General features: G+C 40.6%; 1 long non-coding RNA gene across 1 annotated transcript; it reads right to left on the bottom strand.

Annotated features, from left to right (window-relative positions):
* Positions 1-1,106: 1,106 nt before the first annotated feature.
* Positions 1,107-11,585, bottom strand: LOC139357769 (uncharacterized). Its single transcript, XR_011611460.1, has 4 exons — positions 10,920-11,585; positions 1,900-2,011; positions 1,361-1,505; positions 1,107-1,218 (listed from the first exon to the last, which is right to left on the bottom strand). It is a non-coding gene; the product is annotated as an uncharacterized lncRNA (long non-coding RNA).
* Between the last annotated feature and the right edge of the window lie 7,097 nt (positions 11,586-18,682).

Genomic DNA, 18,682 nt, shown 5'->3' with positions numbered 1-18,682 from the left:
AAAAAAAAAACAGTAGGCGAATTTAGAGATATCAGAAAGGCTGCACAGGAGATCATCTCAGAAAAGAAAAGATCTCGTGTCCCCAGGCAGAGACAGAATTAGATGAGGCTTTAGAGCTGGCCAAGGGGATTTATTTAAACAGACTCATCATAAAAAGTCAAGACCCTTCCATGTTCAAATTCTAGCACATCAATTCACACTCATCATCCGGAGATTTTGGGGTTAGGAAACTGTATTTGCCTCTTATTATGAAGTTGGTTGAACGATATTTCTTTAATCTCTGTGCAAGAAATTAAAGTGAAAACAAAATATGTTTGCAAATGACGGTGCCTCCTCATCTAGGTGTTCCCAGGCCCCATTGACTGCACTTCCCACCAAGGGAGACAAAGCAGGGAGGATGCTCTGGCGGTTGCTATTCTGGACCAGTGCCAAGCATCTGCAGGCCTGTGTGGGAGTGAGGAGGGAAAGGACCACAGGCAGAGGAACAGGGGCAGGCTTGGGAACCAGGGTCCTAACCTATCAGAACAATTCCTTCTTTGTATGGCATACCTTCCTCATGCACAGCCTTTCATCATAGCCCCAGCTCTGCCATTTCCCCTTTGAGGAACCTGACCCCAGGGCACAGAGGGACGTTGGTTCCTGCTGTATGCCAGTCTTAGAATATTTCTGTGACTAGGAACTAGTACCTCTATTGTGTAGATTAAAAGAACACAGGATCAGTGAGATTAGGGAGAGTCAGTAACTTTCCCAAGGTTGCCTGACTCCAGATTTCATCTCCTACTACACACTCCTCTGGAGGGAGCATCTCTCAAGCCCTGGCTTTCCCAAATGAATGGTGAGAGGAGAGAACCAAGCTGTCTCTCCAACTCCTCCAGCTTTAAAAGAAGCTAAATATGAGGATTGTCAATAATTGACATGGATATTTCTCTAGGAAGGTACAAAAGAGGCCAGGCATGGTGACTCACGTTTATAATTCCAGTATTTTGGGAGGACGGGAGTGGATCACCTGAGCTCAGGAGTTCGAGACCAGCCTGGGCAGCATGGAGAAACTCTATCACTACCAAAAATACAAAAAATTAGCCAGATATGGTGATACATACCTGTAGTCTCAGCTACTCAAGAGGCTGAGGTGGGAGGAGGGCTGGAGCCCAGGAGGTAGAGGTTGCAACGAGCCGAGATTATGCTACTGCACCCTAGCCTGGGTGACAGAGTGAGATCCTGTCTCAAAAAAAAAAAAAAAGGTACAAAAGAAACATAAAATGCTGATTAAACATTATTAAAATGCAAAGAACTTGAGTGTCAAGCACACACACACAAAATTAGTGATTAAATTAGTGATTAGTGGACTGTTTCCACTTACCACAAATATGAACAACGTAGTGCATATTCTTTATCTGTCTGAGTAGACTAAACTGGGGGTAGAAGGGTAGAGGAAGCAGAAACTAAAGAGAAGTGAAGTTACAGAACCTGCTCTCAAGTCTGTTTTCTGAAAGTATTCCATTGCTCTGAAATAGAGGGAAACATACATATGTTACGTTCTAAGCTGCTATTGAATCTAAACAATGATTATTGAGAGAAGGAAAACATCTAGAAGGCTTGTCATTGCCTTTAGTTAATCTGATACTTGTGCTTTACCAATAAAGTTCACATCCAAAATCTCACAGAATATCCATTATAACCTCTTTAGATACAAGAGGAAATTTCATCTTCAAAGGTAAAAAAGGGATGCTCACCAAATTCAAGGGACTTTTCCAGGTTCAAATGGCTGCTAAATCCAATCAGGTATTTTTTATTCTGCTCTGGTATCTGTCTCCCCATTGCCTAGTCTTGTGTATGACAAATAGTTGGCACTTAGCAAACAGTTTAACAAATGAATAAATTTCAAATTAGAAATTCTACCTTCATAAAGATGCTAAAATCTTTCTTCTCTTTCTACACAGGTGGAATGAACGTGTCTCTGTCTGCTGCACTGAAATTGAAGGTTGAAGTTTCCTGCGAAAGATGCCTTTACCTGAAATCATATCATTAGAAATACTTAAGAAATCCTCTATTTTCAATGCCCATAGAAAAGAGAATATAGTTGCCAACAGGTATGTTCAATCGTGTTGTGATAAATGAATTAATCACCCTAATTCACAAAAACATTTAATGAATAATGACTATGTTTTAAACCCTTGACAAAACACAAGGAACACTATGGCAAATTAAACACAGTTGCTGCCATCAGGTAATTCACAGTATAGGGGTATAAAACAGGCAATTAAACAGGAAATTATAAAAAGGTATGGGACAGGATATTGCTAGACTGGTGATATGATCTCACAGAGCTGAATGAGAAATCAGATAAGGGGATCCTAAGACTGCACAGAAGAGCAAAGCAGGTGCCAAGGGGTGGTCTTGGGGCCAGTATCAGAATAATTTGTAGAGCTTTGCATTTTTTAAAGCTGAAAGTGACTTGGAGATGAATTTTGATTGAATGTAATCTCCCTAAAGGATCAATCAAACTCAGAGAAGGAAACTGACATGCACAAGATCACATGGGTGTTAATGTCAGTGGTAGAACAAAGGGATCCTAAGGCTAAGATCAATGTTAGTTCTCAGGCCACATGTGTGCATCACTAAGGAAGACTGTGAATAAATGCTGTCTTTATTTTGCCTTAGGTGGACAGTCCCCCAGTCCTCACAAAGGCCGAGTGAAGAATGTATTGGCCCTGGTATATAGGATAAAGGAACCACACTCAGCCATCTAGGGATGGACCCAGGATTTGAACCCAGCCCTGCCTGTCTCCAAGCTGACTCTCTCAGAGGCATATGAACGAGACCATTCCTGTATGGAATGAAAGCTGGAGGCCACCGAAGAATTCCAGCTCCTCACTCCTTTTTATACATGGATGTCCCATTGTGGATGCATTACTGTGCGTTCAGAGCCAGTCTTCTAGGAGTACTAAGGTCATCCACAACCACTCTCAGAACTGATCAGACACTTGGATGTGGTTTCGTCCAGATTATAGGCCACAGGATTTGCAGGAGGTGGCAATTCACAAGCCATTCTATGGAGAATAATGGAAATGATTGCTGTGCTCTGGTCACCCAGAGCCATTAACAGCCTTGGTCAACGATGATTTCATTACAGTCCTGTCTAAAGGAAGAGGATGTATGAGCTAACCTCTTCTGGCTTCTTCATTCATGGGCCCTTGGGAATGTCTTTATTGGGTTGAGGTGGTGGGAACTGAAATATACATCTCATCTGGAGTGATTTGTTTTGTATATCTTTCAAGATTCATGAAACAGATTGTTAGAACAGATTTTTTTATTTTCCTTTTTGTTATGTTTTAATACTATAGTATATGTAATGGCATAGAAAAAAACTGTTTGAAATCTGCTACATTCTTCCTTATTTTAAACTCCCTCTCATCTACACATATCTACATATGGTGTTTGAGACATTGGCATAAGTAAGCACATAGCATAAAACCTCAAGAAAGGGGAAGATTTCCCTTTCCAATGTGGACAAATATCTTCACCAACTCTCCCCTAATTCTTAGGGAAATGGATGAATATGTTCCAATCCTTGGGCTTGTAATTTACAGCAAAATCAGGTTCCCTTTCATAGCAGATTGGAAGGTTCATTAAATCATGTTCTCCTGTTGCAGCCAATGTCTGTATATTGTAGTTTAATGTCATGAAAACCAGCAAGGATATGGTATGTGGTTATTGACTAATGTTTGGACTTGTGACCTTGAGTCTCTCAGTCAATTAAACTGGAATAGTTTTTTAAAAAATTTTTTTTCTGAACACCTGTCATGTAGCAAAGTACTGTGCAAGAACCGTGGATAAATCTCTGTCCTCTAGAAGATCATTGATTGAGAGTAAAGAGAAGTTCAGAAAGGTGGAATATTAAACATACATAGATGCCAGAAACCAAAAGCTATGAACCACAAGGTCATTACATTACAGTGGCTGGATTAGCCACCCAAAATGGGAGCATAGAGTAAAGGCAGATTATGCCTTAAATTTCCCAGTGGTGATCAGTTCCCATTCTGAAAGGATTTTAGTAAAACTATAGATGAAGGAAAAAGAGCCTAGGCCACCTGCTGATGTCTGATGTCCCAGCTCCCTTCCCTTCACAAGGATTGAAGCCATCATGTCTAGCCCTTCAGCCTATGTTCAACTCAACCACACTGTTTTTCACCATTCGCCATCCTAATTGCAACAGCCTCTGTTCAGAGAGTTAAGAAGGAAAGTAATGACCATATGACCATATGAGACCAATGCAAAAATTATGTCAAAAAGATAAAATAAAAAGAAGGACAAAAAAAGAGACTATGAGTACTCTTTGGAAAAAAGAATGTTTTCTAGGGAAGGGGAGCAAATTTTAGATGACTACTGCTTTTCATTTTCAAGACAATTAAATAAAATGTAAATATTAAGGATATCATATCAGAGAGAAAATGACGAATGATAAATGGTGTTAGCAGTGATTATGAAAATAATGAGAACAAACGTATAATACTAGTGTAGTTTTTTTAATGGCTGCGGAATAATCAATAAACAGAACTAATATGACACTATGGAAATTTAAGGCAGTGACATAGAGGATGGAATGAGAAAAATTCCAAAGATTGAGGAGAGAAAGGATAAAGAATTTTTAAAAGAGCACATCTGAGTAATAGACAATGCAGCCATCACTTTTGAATAATTAGTAAGATAACTGTAGTGAATAGAATATACTAAACAGAAAACATATTCAAATATGTAAGTGAAAAAATATCTGGAAATAAAAATCTTGATCTGCAATCCTAAGGGGCTCAGTGTGTTCTAGGAGGAATTCGCAAAGAATGACTAACATTATGCCATGTTTTTTCTTTTTTTTTTTTTTTTATTATACTTTAAGTTCTATGGTACATGTACCCAACGTGCAGGTTTGTTACATATGTATACATGTGCCATGTTGGTGTGCTGCACCCATTAACTCATCATTTACATTAGGTATATCTCCTAATGTTATCTCTCCCCACTCCCCACTCCCCACAATAGGCCCCAGTGTGTGATGTTCCCCTTCCTGTGTCCAAGTGATCTCATTGCTCAATTCCCACCTATGAGTGAGAGCATGCAGTGTTTGGTTTTCTGTTCTTGTGATAGTTTGCTAAGAATGATGGTTTCCAGCTGCATCCATGTCCCTACAAAGGACACAAACTCATCCTTTTTTATGGCGGCGTAGTAGTCCATGGTGTATATGTGCCACATTTTCTTAATCCAGTCTGTCACTGATGGACATTTGGGTTGATTCCAAGTCTTTGCTATTGTGAATAGTGCCACAATAAACATTCGTGTGCATGTGTCTTTATACCAGCATGACTTATAATCCTTTGGGTATATACCCAGTAACGGGATGGCTGGGCCAAATGGTATTTCTAGTTCTAGATCCTTGAGGAATCACTACACTGTTTTCCACAATGGCTGAACTAGTTTACAGTCCCACCAACAGTGTAAAAGTGTTCCTATTTCTCCACATCCTCTCCAGCACGTGTTTTTTCCTGATTTTTTAATGATTGCCATTCTAACTGGTGTGAGATGGTACCTCATTGTGGTTTTGATTTGCATTTCTCTGACGGCGAGTGATAATGAGCATTTTTTCATGTGTCTGCTGGCTGTATGAATGTCTTCTTTTGAGAAGTGTCTGTTCATATCCTTTGCCCACTTTTTGATGGGGTTGTTTTTTTCTTGTAAATTTGATTGAGTTCTTTGTAGGTTCTGGATATTAGCTCTTTGTCAGATGAGTAGATTGCAAAATTTTTTTCCCATTCTGTAGGTTGCCTGTTCACTCTGACAGTAGTTTCTTTTGATGTGCAGAAGCTCTTTAGTTTAATTAGATCCCATTTGTCAATTTTGTCTTTTGTTGCCACTGCTTTTGGTGTTTTAGACATGAACTCCTTGCCCATGCCTATGTCCTGAATGGTATTACCTAGGTTTTCTTCTAGGGTTTTTATGGTTTTAGATCTAACATTTAAGTCTCTAGTCCATCTTGAATTAATTTTTATATAAGGAGTAAGGAAAGGATCCAGTCTCAGCTTTCTACTTACGGCTAGCCAATTTTCCCAGCACCATTTATTAAATAGGGAATCCTTTCCGCATTTCCTGTTTTTGTCAGGTTTGTCAAAGATCAGATGGCTGTATATGTGTGGTATTATTTCTGAGGGCTCTGTTCTATTCCATTGATCTATATCTCTGTTTTGGTACCAGTACCATGCTGTTTTGGTTACTGTAGCCTTGTAGTATACTTTGAAGTCAGGTAGCGTGATGCCTCCAGCTTTGTTCTTTTGGCTTAGGATTGTCTTGGCAATGCAGGATCTTTCTTAGTTCCATATGAACTTTAAAGCAGTTTTTTTCCAATTCTGTGAAGAAAGACCTTGGTAGCTTAATGGGGATGGCATTGAATCTATAAATTACCTTGGGCAGTATGGCCATTTTCACAATATTGATTCTTCCTATCCATGAGCACGGTATGTTTTTCCATTTATTTGTGTCTTCTTTTATTTCTCTGAGCAGTGATTTCTAGTTCTCTTTGAAGAGGTCCTTCACATCCCTTGTAAATTGGATTCCTAGGTATTTTATTCTCTTTGAAGCTATTGTGAATGGGAGTTCATTCATGATTTGGCTCTCTGTTTGTCTGTTACTGGTGTATAAGAAAGCTTGTGATTTTTGCACATTGATTTTGTACCCTGAGACTTTGCTGAAGTTGCTTATCAGCTTGAGGAGATTTTGGGCTGATAAATGGGGTTTTCTAAATATATAATCATGTCATCTGCAAAGAGGGACAATTAGACTTCTTCTTTTCCTAACTGAATACCCTTTATTTCTTTCTCTTGCCTGATTTCCCTGGCCAGAACTTCCATCACTGTGTTGAATAGGAGTGGTGAGAGAGGGCATCCCTGTCTTGTGCCAGTTTTCAAAGGGAATGCTTCCAGTTTTTGCCCATTCAGTATGATATTGGCTGTCAGTTTGTCATAAATAGCTCTTATTATTTTGAGATACGTTCCATCAATACCGAATTTATTGAGAGATTTTAGCATGAAGGGCTGTTGAATTTTGTCAAAGGCCTTTTCTGCATCTGTTGAGATAATCATGTGGTTTTTGTCTTTGGTTCTGTTTATATGCTGGACTACGTTTATTGATTTGTGTATGTTGAACCAGTCTTGCATCCCAGGGATGAAGCCCACTTGATCATGGTGGATAAGCTTTTTGATGTGCTGCTGGATTCGGTTTGCCAGTATTTTATTGAGGATTTTTGCAACGATGTTCATCAGGGATATTGATCTAAAATTCTCTTTTTTTGTTGTTGTATCTCTGCCAGGCTTTGGTATCAGGATGATACTGGCCTCATGAAATGAGTTTTCTTTTTCTTTTTCTATTTATTGGAATCGTTTCAGAAGGAATGGTACCAGCTCCTCCTTGTACCTCTGGTAGAATTCGGCTGTGAATCCATCTGGTCCTGGACTTTTTTTGGTTGGTAGGCTATTAACTATTGCCTCAATTTCAGAGCCTGTTATTGGTCTATTCAGGGATTCAATTTCTTCCTGGTTTAGTCTTGGGAGACTGTAAGTATCCAGAAAATTTTCCATTTCCTCTAGGTTTTCTAGTTTATTTGCACAGAGGTGTTTATAGTATTCTCTGATGGTAGTTTGTATTTCTGTGGAGTCAGTGGTGATATCCCTTTATCATTTTTTATTGCATCTATTTGATTCTTCTCTCTTTTCTTCTTTATTAGTCTTGCTAGCGGTCTATCAATTTTGTTGATCTTTTCAAAAAAACAGCTCCTGGATTCATTGATTTTTTGGAGGGTTTTTTGTGTCTCTATCTCCTTCAGTTCTGCTCTGATCTTAGTTATTTCTTGCCTTCTGCTAGCTTTTGAATGTGTTTGCTCTTGCTTCTCTAGTTCTTTTAATTGTGATGTTAGGGTGTCAATTTTAGATCTTTCCTGTTTTCTCTTGTGGGCATTTAGTGCTATAAATTTCCCTCTACACATTGCTTTAAATGTGTCCCAGAGATTCTGGTATGTTGTATCTTTGTTCCCCTGGTTTCAAAGAACATCTTTATTTCTGCCTTCATTTCGTTATGTACCCAGTAGTCATTCAGGAGCAGGTTGTTCAGTTTCCATGTAGTTGAGCGGTTTTGATTGAGTTTCTTAGTCCTGAGTTCTAGTTTGATTGCACTGTGGTCTGAGAGACCGTTTGTTATAATTTCTGTTCTTTTACATTTGCTGAGTAGTGCTTTACTTCCAACTATGTGGTTAATTTTGGAATAAGTGTGATGTGGTGCTGAGAAGAATGTATATTCTGTTGATTTGCGGTGAAGAGTTGTGTAGATGTCTCTTAGGTCTGCTTGGTTCAGAGTTGCGTTCAATTCCTGGATGTCCTTGTCAACTTTCTGTCTCGTTGATCTGTCTAATGTTGACAATGGGGTGTTAAAGTCTCCCATTATTATTGTATGGGAGTCTAAGTTTCTTTGTAAGTCTCTAAGGACTTGCTTTATGAATCTGGGTGCTCCTGTATTGGGTACATATATATTTAGGATAGTTAGCTCTTCCTGATGAATTGATCCCTTTACCATTATGTAATGGCCTTCTTTGTCACTTTTGATCTTTGATGGTTACAAGTCTGTTTTATCAGAGACTAGGATTGCAACCCCTGCTTTTTTTTGTTTTCCATTTGCTTGGTAGATCTTCCTCCATCCCTTTATTTTGAGCCTATGTGTGTCTCTACATGTGAGATGGGTCTCCTGAATACAGCAAACTGATGGGTCTTGACTCTTTATCCAATTTGCCAGTCTGAATCTTTTAATTGGACCATTTAGTCCATTTACATTTAAGGTTAACATTGTTATGTGTGAACTTGATCCTGTCATTATGATATTAACTGGTTATTTTGCTCGTTAGTTGATGCAGTTTCTTCCTAGCATTGATGGACTTTACATTTTGGCATGTTTTTGCAATGACTGGTTCCTGTTGTTCCTTTCCATGTTTAGTGCTTCCTTCAGGATCTCTTGTAGGGCAGGCCTGGTGCTGACAAAATCTCTAAGCATTTGCTTGTCTGTAAAGGATTTTATTTCTCCTTCACTTATGCAACTTAGTTTGGCTGGATATGAAATTCTGGGTTTAAAATTCTTTTCTTTAAGAATGTTGAATATTGGCCCCCACTCTCTTCTGGCTTGGAGAGTTTCTGCCGAGAGATCTGCTGTTAGTCTGATGGTTTCCCTTTGTGGGTAACCCGACCTCTCTCTCTGGCTGCCCTTAATATTTTTTCCTGCATTTCAACTTTGGTGAATCTGACAATTATGTGTCTTGGAGTTGCTCTTCTCAAGGAGCATCTTTGTGGTGTTCTCTGTATTTCCTGAATTTATATGTGGCCTACCTTACCAGGTTGGGGAAGTTCTCCTGGATGATATCCTGCAGAATGTTTTCCAACTTGATTCCATTTTCCCCGTCACTTTCAGGCACACCAATCAGACATAGATTTGGTCTTTTCACATAATCCCATATTTCTTGGAGGATTTGTTCATTTCTTTTTACTCTTTTTTCTCTACACTTCTCTTCTTGCTTCATTTCATTCATTTGATCTTCAATCACTGATACTCTTTCTTCCAGTTGATCAAGTCAGTTACTGAAGCTTGTGCATTTGTCACGTAGTTCTCGTGTTATGGTTTTCATCTCTACCAGTTCTTTTAAGGACTTCTCTACATTGGTTATTCTAGTTAGCCATTCATCACATCTTTTTTCAAAGTTTTTAGTTTCTTTGCACCGGTTACATAGTTCCTCCTTTAGCTCTGAGAAGTTTGATCGACTGAAACCATCTTCTCTCAACTCATCAAAGTCATTCTCCATCTAGATTTGTTCCATTGCTGGTGATGAGCTGCGTTCCTTTGAAGGGGGAGATGTGCTCTGACCTTTTGAATTTCCAGCTTTTATGTACTGCTTTTTACCCATATTTGTGGTTTTTTTCTGCCTTTGGTCTTTGATGATGGTGACGTACTGATGGGGTTTTGATGTGGGTGTCCTTTCTGTTTGTTAGTTTTCCTTCTAACAGTCAGGACCCTCAGCTGCAGGTCTGTTGGAGTTTGCTTGAGGTCCACCCCAGACCCTGTTTGCCTGGGTATCAGCAGTGGAGGCTGCAGAAGATAGAATATTGCTGAACAGCAAGTGTTGCTGTCTGATTCTTGCTCTGGAAGCTTCGTCTCAGGGGTGTACCCAGCCGTGTGAGGTGTGAAGTGTCGGTCTGCACCTAGTGGAGGATGTCTCCCAGTTAGGCTACTCAGGGGTCAGGGACCCACTTGAGCAGGCAGTCTGTCCATTCTCAGATCTCAACCTCTGTGCTGGGAGATCCACTGCTCTCTTCAAAGCTGTCAGACAGGGACATTTACCTCTGCCGAGGTTTCTGCTGCTTTTTATTTAGCTATGCCCTGTCCCCAGAGGTGGAGTCTACAGAGACAGGCAGGCCTCCTTGAGCTGTGGTGGGCTCCACCCAATTCGAGCTTCCTGGAGGCTTTGTTTACCTACTTAAGCCTCAGCAATGGCGGGCGCCCCTCCACCAGCCTCACTGCCACCTTGCAGTTAGATCTCAGACTGCTGTGCTAGCAATGAGGGAAGCTCCGTGGGCATGGGACCCTCCAGGCCAGGTGTGGGATACAATCTCCTGGTGTGCTTTTGCTAAGACCCTTGGTAAAGCGTAGTATTAGAGTGGGAGTTACCCGATTTTCCAGGTGTTGTGTATCTCAATTTCCTTTGGCTAGGAAAAGGAATTCCCTTCCCCCTTGTGCTTCCCAGGTGAGGTGATGCCTCACCCTGCTTCAGCTCTCGCTGGTTGGGCTGCACCTGTGGACCAGCACCAACTGTCTGACATGCCCCAGTGAGATAAACCTGGTACCTCAGTTGAAAATGCAGAAATCATCCGTCTTCTGTGTCACTCATGCTGGGAGCTGGAGGCTGGAGTTGTTCCTATTTGGCCATCTTGGGCACGCCCCACTCCTGTGCCATATTTAACAAAAACTGCTGAACCCTGGGGAAGAAGAAATATACCAACATGTGTCTAGAAAAATGTTCCCCTACAAAACCGAAAGAAAATGAATGGACTCAGAATCTACCACAATAGCATTAGGTAATAGAAAATAATAAAACAATTGCTGGTGGACTTTGGAATAAAATGATTTGTGACCCTAGAATTCTATATTCAGTCATATTCTCAGGTACATAAGGATAAAAGAAAAATTTTAACAATTCATTCTTTTTGAAAAATCTATTTTAAGCTGTATCTCACCCAGTGGCGCAATCTTACTTTTCAAGAAAACAAACATAGTGATTCACATGTAAATAACACATCCAGCGAAAGAAGTGGCTGTGAACTTTGAATCCATTAAAGTTTAATTATGTCTAACATTTCGGATGCTCTTGATTCATACTTTCTAAAGGCAGATTTATTAACTCATTAAAGACATAATAATAAACCCACTGTGTGATAACGTATTTTTTATAAAGAATAACTATATTTTTCAACACCAAAAACCTCATTGAGGAAAGTAGCATTTTACATTTTTGCGAGTCTGTTAAATTCCTCGTTTAATACAAGACAATTATTTTTGTATCCACTTTTGCATAAAATAAGTTGCATTATTATTTTATTTGGGTTATACAAAGAAGAAAATTTAGCTACATACATATGTAGTTGGAAAGGGAAGAGTATTTTAGTAGCCTTTTTCAAATAATTGGGGTCATTCTTTTTTGATACTGCACCAAAACAAGTGGCACTTTCTTAAAGGCAAATTGAACTATGGAATCTGAAACTGTACCAATGAATATTCTGTATTCTGTTACACTAACATCCATTGGTGTGTCTTGCCTTTTCCTGATGCATGATTTTCTTTTTTTTTTTAATTAATTTTATGTTAGATATAGGGGGTGTATATGCAGGTTTGTTACATGGAACAATTGTGTGATATTGAGGTTTGGGGTACAGATCCTGTCACCCAGCTAGTGAGCATAGTACCTAATAGGCGGCTTTTCAAACCATGCCCCATCTCTCCTGTCCCCCTCCAGTAATCCACAGTGTCTGTGGTTCCCGTGTTAATGTCTATGTGTGTTCAATGTTTAGCTCCCACTTAGAAGTGAGAACATGCAGTATTTGGTTTTCTGCTTCTGTGTTAATTTGTGTAGGATTATGACCTCCAACTCCACCTATGTTGCTGCAAAGGACATGAGCTCATTCTTTTTTATAGCTGTGTCATATTATGTACCACATTTTCTTTATCCAATCCACCATTGATGGGCACCTGGGTGCATTCCATGTTTTTGCTATTGCAAATTGTGCTGTGATGAACATATGTGTGTGTGATTCTTTTTGGTAAAATGATCTATTTTCCTTTTGGGCATATACCCAGTAATGGGATTGCTGGGTCAAATGGTAGCTCTGTCTGAAGTTCTTGGAGAAATCTCCAAACTGCTTTCCATGTTGGCTGGACTAAGTTACACTCCCACCAACAATGTGTAAGTGTTCCCTTTTCTCTGCAGCCTTGCCATCATCTGTTGTTTTTTGACTTTCTAATATTAACTATTCGGACTGGTGTGAGATGGTATCTCACTGTGGTTTTGAAAACAGACATTTTTCAAAAGAAGACATACAAACAGCCAACAATCATATGAAAAAATTCTCAGTATCATTGATCCATACTTAAACTATTTTTATTTCAGTTCTACCAATGTCTACTCCTAATAGCAATGTATGAACCCTGCTCAGCCTTAAGGATTTAATTTTTTGCTAATATGCCAGAATGATAAAACTTGTTTACTTTTTGTTATGCACAAATATAAAGGGAAAGCTCCCACATGAATTTATTAGCCATCTTTCAGCTTTCTAAAGGGTCATCTTATTCGTCCCCTGCCTCTGTGTAAGACTAGTCCACACCAGCAAGCCTTGATAGGGGAGGATGAAAGAAGAAAGAAATGGCTCACCTATTTTCAGGTTTCTCACTCCAGACATGGGAGGATAGCTTCACTACCTGATACTGGTGGGTGTAACCATTTGTTCACTGTAATAATGCCCCTCTCCCAGCAGGAAAGCTGGGATGGGTCAGCCCACCACTGACTGTGGTCATATTCCTTACTCCACCCTGTATTGTGGGTCATGGATGATGATTCCTAAATCAAATACAACATGCAAGTATAGAGGTTTAAACCCTGAAACACCCGAGCATCATGTCTTGCCTTTTCCTGATGCATGATTTTCTTTTTTTTTTTTTTTTTTAATTTTATGTTAGATACATGGGGTGTATATGCAGGTTTGTTACATGGAACAATTGCATGATATTGAGGTTCCATCTCAACCCACAGCCAATTCAAAGGGTTCCCAGGAATGCTGGGTAAAGGTGGGAAAGAAACAGCTGCTGTGGGTTGACAATCAAGAGGTCACTTTTAGTGGGGGTAGTTGTTTGCTCTCAGCAGAGTCTATAACTGTCATTAGAACACTCTACATAAGACTACATTTTCAAAGACAAAAAGATAAAGGAAAAATATCAGGAACATATTATATGAACACTGCAGAAATATTTGAAGGGGCAGGTGCGTGGTCACCTCCTTGGATCACTCACTCTAGTATTTGAAATGCCTGTGTATTCCCGGGAGGGCTGAATCAGGTAGCTCAGTAGAGGCCATCTAGCACAACATCTGGCACTCAGTGAAAGTCGCTTTTAGTTCCAAGCAGCTGTTTTGATTTTGTGACACAACCCATGAAGGAGACATTGCATCTGGCACTGACCACAAATTTACCTCAGTGTTAGAGTCAAAGCCATGCCAATACTAAAAGATAAAAAGCAACCTTAAATTATTTTCATTTCCTTATGTAATGACATAATTACCTGAAGACAGAAGCACAGGCTCCCAGTTCTCTATACCAGATAAATTCTTTCTATTCAACAATCTCTAGCTTCTTTGAAAGTCTAATTAGCTACACTGGAAAGACTTCAAGAGTCCAGCTCAAAAGGACTAAGAGGTCCCTTTTCGTAGGTGAGGAAATTGGAGCCCAAAGAGAAAAGAAACTTGGCCATTGCTGTCACTTCTGCAAACCAAAAACAGTATCTGAGACAGATCTCAATTTAGAAGTTTATTTTCCCAAGCTTATGGATCATAACCTGTGACACAACCTTGGGAGGTCCTGGACATGTGTCCAAGGCAGTTGAGTTACAGGTTGGTTTTTTGTTTTAAAGAGACATAAGACATCAATCAATGCATATGAGGCATACATTGGTTTGCTCCAGAAATGCAAGACAAGTTGAAGTGTGGGAAGCAGGGAGGCCTACAGGTCACAGGTGGATTCAAAGATTTTCTAATTGGCAATTAGTTGAGTTAGTTATTATCAAAAAACCTGGGATCAATAGAAAGGAGTGTTTGGGTTAAGATAAGGGGTTGTGAAGAACAAGGTTCTTATTAAGTAGATGAAGCCACATAGGCGGCCAGAGGCAAAAGATGGCAAATATTTCCTTTTCAGACCCTTAAAAGGTGTTAGACTCTCAGTCCATTTCTTCAGCATCAGAAAAAAGACCTGGAAAGGGAAGAGGGCTCTCTACAGAAGGTAAATATTCCCCACAGGAGACAGTTTTATGGGACAATTTCAAACTATGTCAAACAAATATATTTTGGTGTAAAATACTTTGGTTTCTTTCAGAGCTCTGCCATCTGGGATGTGATGCTATCCTAGGGGTCAGGTTGGAATTTAGTATCTTATTGCTACAAAGAGTCTGTCAGTCTTGGGATCTCTATTTTAATATTAATCCTGGCCAATTGTGCCTGAATTCCAAAGACAGGTGAGTATAATGAGACAGGTCCACTCCTCCCCTTCTCATTATGGTCTGAACTAATTTTTCAGGTTTAGTTGGGTCCCGTTGGCCAAGAGGAAGATTCATTCAGTCAGTTGGAGGGCTTGGAATTTTATTTTTGGTTTGCAATTCTAATCCCTGGTAGAGCAGGCATTCTGTTGGTGGGTAATTTTTTGATGTGGCCGCAGTGCAATCGGTAAACTTTGTTCTGCATATTTTTAAGACAAGTAACTTTTCAAGGGCAAATGCAAGCACAGTGCCTGTTTGTATGTGTGTCCTCAGTCCCTGGTGCAGGGCTGGGCACAGAGTAGGCACTTGTCTGTTGCACGGATGGAACTGCACATGACTGCGGGAATCCGGGGGCGACCTTGTGGGCGACCGTGGTCGTGGCTGTGGTCTCCTCTCTTCTGCAGGGTGCATGCCCCTGCTCTGCATGCTTCCCTCCTCTCCCCACAAACCACAAAGCAAGAAGGCAGTAGGGGGTGATGCTGTGGCAGTACAGACACATGAAAGACCCTGGGATTGTTTGCTTTTGTCTGGTAAAACTTGACAACAGCTCCAATTTATTTATCTTGAAAACCCTCAAAGATAATACCAACAGTTCGCAGGAGGGGAATTAGTCATAGGCACACATGGTTTCCCGATATTGCCCCAAGAAAAATACCCCCCTTCAAAGTTCTCTGGTTTCAGCATCGCCTAATTTATGGAACGTTAGGTCAAGACCTCGAAGTTCTGATTTCATCAGAGATTCTGCCACGAGAAACTGCTGGGCTGGTCATGCCTCACCAGTCCTTGAAGAAACCTTGAAAATCTCTCTGCATTTTCATCTTATACATATGAGCATTTCAAATATGCCTGCTGCCCTGTCCCCACCAGGATGGCATCTGTTATTATAAGGAAAGAAATGTTTGAACAACTGAATTTACATTGGGTTGTTTTTCACAACTCTGGTCAGCATGCAGTCAATGGGAGTTCTTGAATGCATATATATTCAAATCATAATTAGAACCTAAGATACAAAACTTTTCTCTCCTTTGATAAAAGTTGACTGAGCATCTATTAGGTGCAGTCCCTGGGAATATAAATAAATACATACATACATACATACATACATACATACATACATACAGCCCCTGGCCTCAGGGAGCAGAAATGACAGACAGGAGTTATGACAGAGGTAACCCAGCACATCTATTAGGTGAGCATCTATTAGAGCATGACTTGGGAATATAAATAAATAAATACAGCCCCTGGCCTCAGGGAGCAGAAATGACTGAGACAGTAGGAGCTATGGCAGAAGTAACCCAGCACATCTCAGTGCTTTGAGAAGGGATATGTGTCCAAAGGCCTTTCAAAAGACATGGGGTCTTAATTACGTCTGAATGGGTGAAAGGAGTTGGCTAAGAGGATGGAGAAGGGAGAACACCTTGGTTCTATTATTCATAGGATAATTAACAATCTTATAGTTAAAAAGTTTTAGATCAGGGAACCCAGCATTTCATCCAGTAGGATGCCAGGTTTGTGACAGGACACGAATAGAACACAGGCATGCTGTCCCAAGCCTCACACATATGGAGAAGAGGGCAGCAGTCATGCTACCTGACCTTGGCAGTCCCCTGTGAAAAGCTCATGCTAGAGATGGAGGGCTGAGAAGCTCACAGGTCCAGACACAGCCCACACCCACCGGAACTTAGTGCACTCCTCGAACTCTCAGGCCTGTGACGTGCTATGTGGGTTGTTTATGTGCACAGCTTCCCTTGGATTTGTGCAGAGAACTTCCTGCCAGACTGTATAAGACAGTCCTGCTGTCACTGGTTAATTTAACCATTTTTTTAAACAGATCTATTGCTTTTAGTTTGGTTGTCAGAGTTTGCAGTCTGGTGGCATCATTCATCTCACAAATCTCTATCAGGTATCAATACATGATAGTTACTCATTGGAGCGGGGGTGTCTTGATGACTGTAATCACACCTGTGCCCTTGGAAGCTTACCCTGGAGTACTCAGCCTACTCTAGACCTATGCATCTCCATACACGTGGAAGCCTGGGAAGCCTGGTGAGTGCAGACCTTAATGCTCTGCTCACATATGACTGTCCACAGTTCCTCAGACAGAAAGTCCTACACTCTTTGATACATGGCAGGCCCAGGAAGTATGCATGCACAGGCACATGCTGTCCCTTCTTCATTTGTATATTGTGAGTTTTTTAGTTTATTTAACATCTATGTTATAGCTTTGATAAGTCAAGGGTTGGATTATCTGAATTTTCACTCTTGTGTCCTTCATTCATACCCGGCTGTTAGAATTCCTATTCCACTTGGAATAAAAAACAAAGTCCTTTGTAAGTCCATGGGGACCTCTATGACTTGGTCATACCTCTCTGGCCTGTCTGCTCCCACCCTTTTATTGGGCACTCTGCTCAGCCACTCACATCCCTAGATGTCCCTCCACTGTGAGGCCGGGCATCTTACAGCCAGGCAGCTAGCTCATAGTAGGGATCCAAATATATGCTCTAGGGGAGGAAATGAATTAAGGGATTGCAGCTGGGAAGAGATTGCCAGTGATATTGGGCATGACTCAAGCTCTCCCACTCCCCATGGGAGGCTGGGAGCATCAACTCTGTTAGCCAAGTGCCTTATGTATTCCCAGCCGTGACTTCACCTCTCTTTCACCCCAGAATGAATGCCCACTGTTTGGCACTGCTGGCCTACTCTCTCAATCCCCTCTTTTTGGAAAACCTCTACAAGTTCTTCCCTCCAGATGTAGGTGATAATTCTGCCATTCAACTAGGGCAACCTAGCCCTGCCTGACCTCAGCAAGGCCAGCATCTGAGCTGTCTGCCTCCTAATACTGTAAAATAGGCAGAGTCACCCTCATATGACAATTGAGAAGCTAAAGTTCACAGTGAGTTGGGAACTTGCAGAAGTCCCACAGCTGGATTTAAATCCAAGCCTTTGTAACTCCAAAGCCAGCACTTGGCCCATTAAACCACCTTCATTCATGTATAAGTAAAGTTGGAAAGTTTCACTATTTCTCGTCCAGAGGAAACTTTAAGACCTTCCTCCACCCCCAGCTCCACAACTCCCCCGGCATCTCCACAGTGGCAAAGCTTTTGTGTGTGTGAATATAAACAAGTGGTAATGAATGGGAGAGATGCTGAACTACTGATTTTTCAAAGTTCTGGAATTTTATGAATTAAAGCTTCTTTGTTTAAAATTTTGAACCTATTGTTTCCCCCTTGATCACTGAGCCATATAGCTTCTCCAGAAGCAAGAGCAGGCCATCTGATTATAACAAATGTTAGAATATCTTTTCTGAGGTATAATTGTATCCAATAGGAAATAGGGAGCCATTGAAGGTTTTTCACTGGGACAGGCACATGACCATCTCCGTATTTAGGAAACAGCCATGTAGAAGATGGGTCTGCAAGTTGGCACCGGTGCCAAGGAGACCACTGAGGCAAAACAAGAAATGAAGGCGAATTAAACTAAGGCTGAAGAGGTATAGCGGGAGAGGAAGGAACATTGAGGAGGAATATTATTCCTCACCAGAATGCATGCTCCAAGAAGGCAGAAGCATATTATACTTACTCACTGCTCTATTTTTAGCACCCAGAACAATGTTTGGCAAATAGTCAATGCTCAACGAATGTTTTAAATTTTGTAAACATTGTCATGGAGGACTTGAAAGAATGTTGAGTGTTTTAGTAAGAAAGAGACGGCAGTCAGCACACCTAAGAATCATTTCAGAAGAACGCTCTTCATTGGTCAAATGTATACAAGCAATGAAGAGTGAAGGGTAGCCCATAATAGCAGAACCCAGACGCAG

This window comes from Macaca nemestrina, chromosome 13 (genome assembly GCF_043159975.1).
Source record: "Macaca nemestrina isolate mMacNem1 chromosome 13, mMacNem.hap1, whole genome shotgun sequence".
Taxonomy (NCBI): domain Eukaryota; kingdom Metazoa; phylum Chordata; class Mammalia; order Primates; family Cercopithecidae; genus Macaca; species Macaca nemestrina.
Note: the sequence above shows the minus strand (reverse complement) of the source record. Positions and strands in the feature narration are given on the sequence as shown.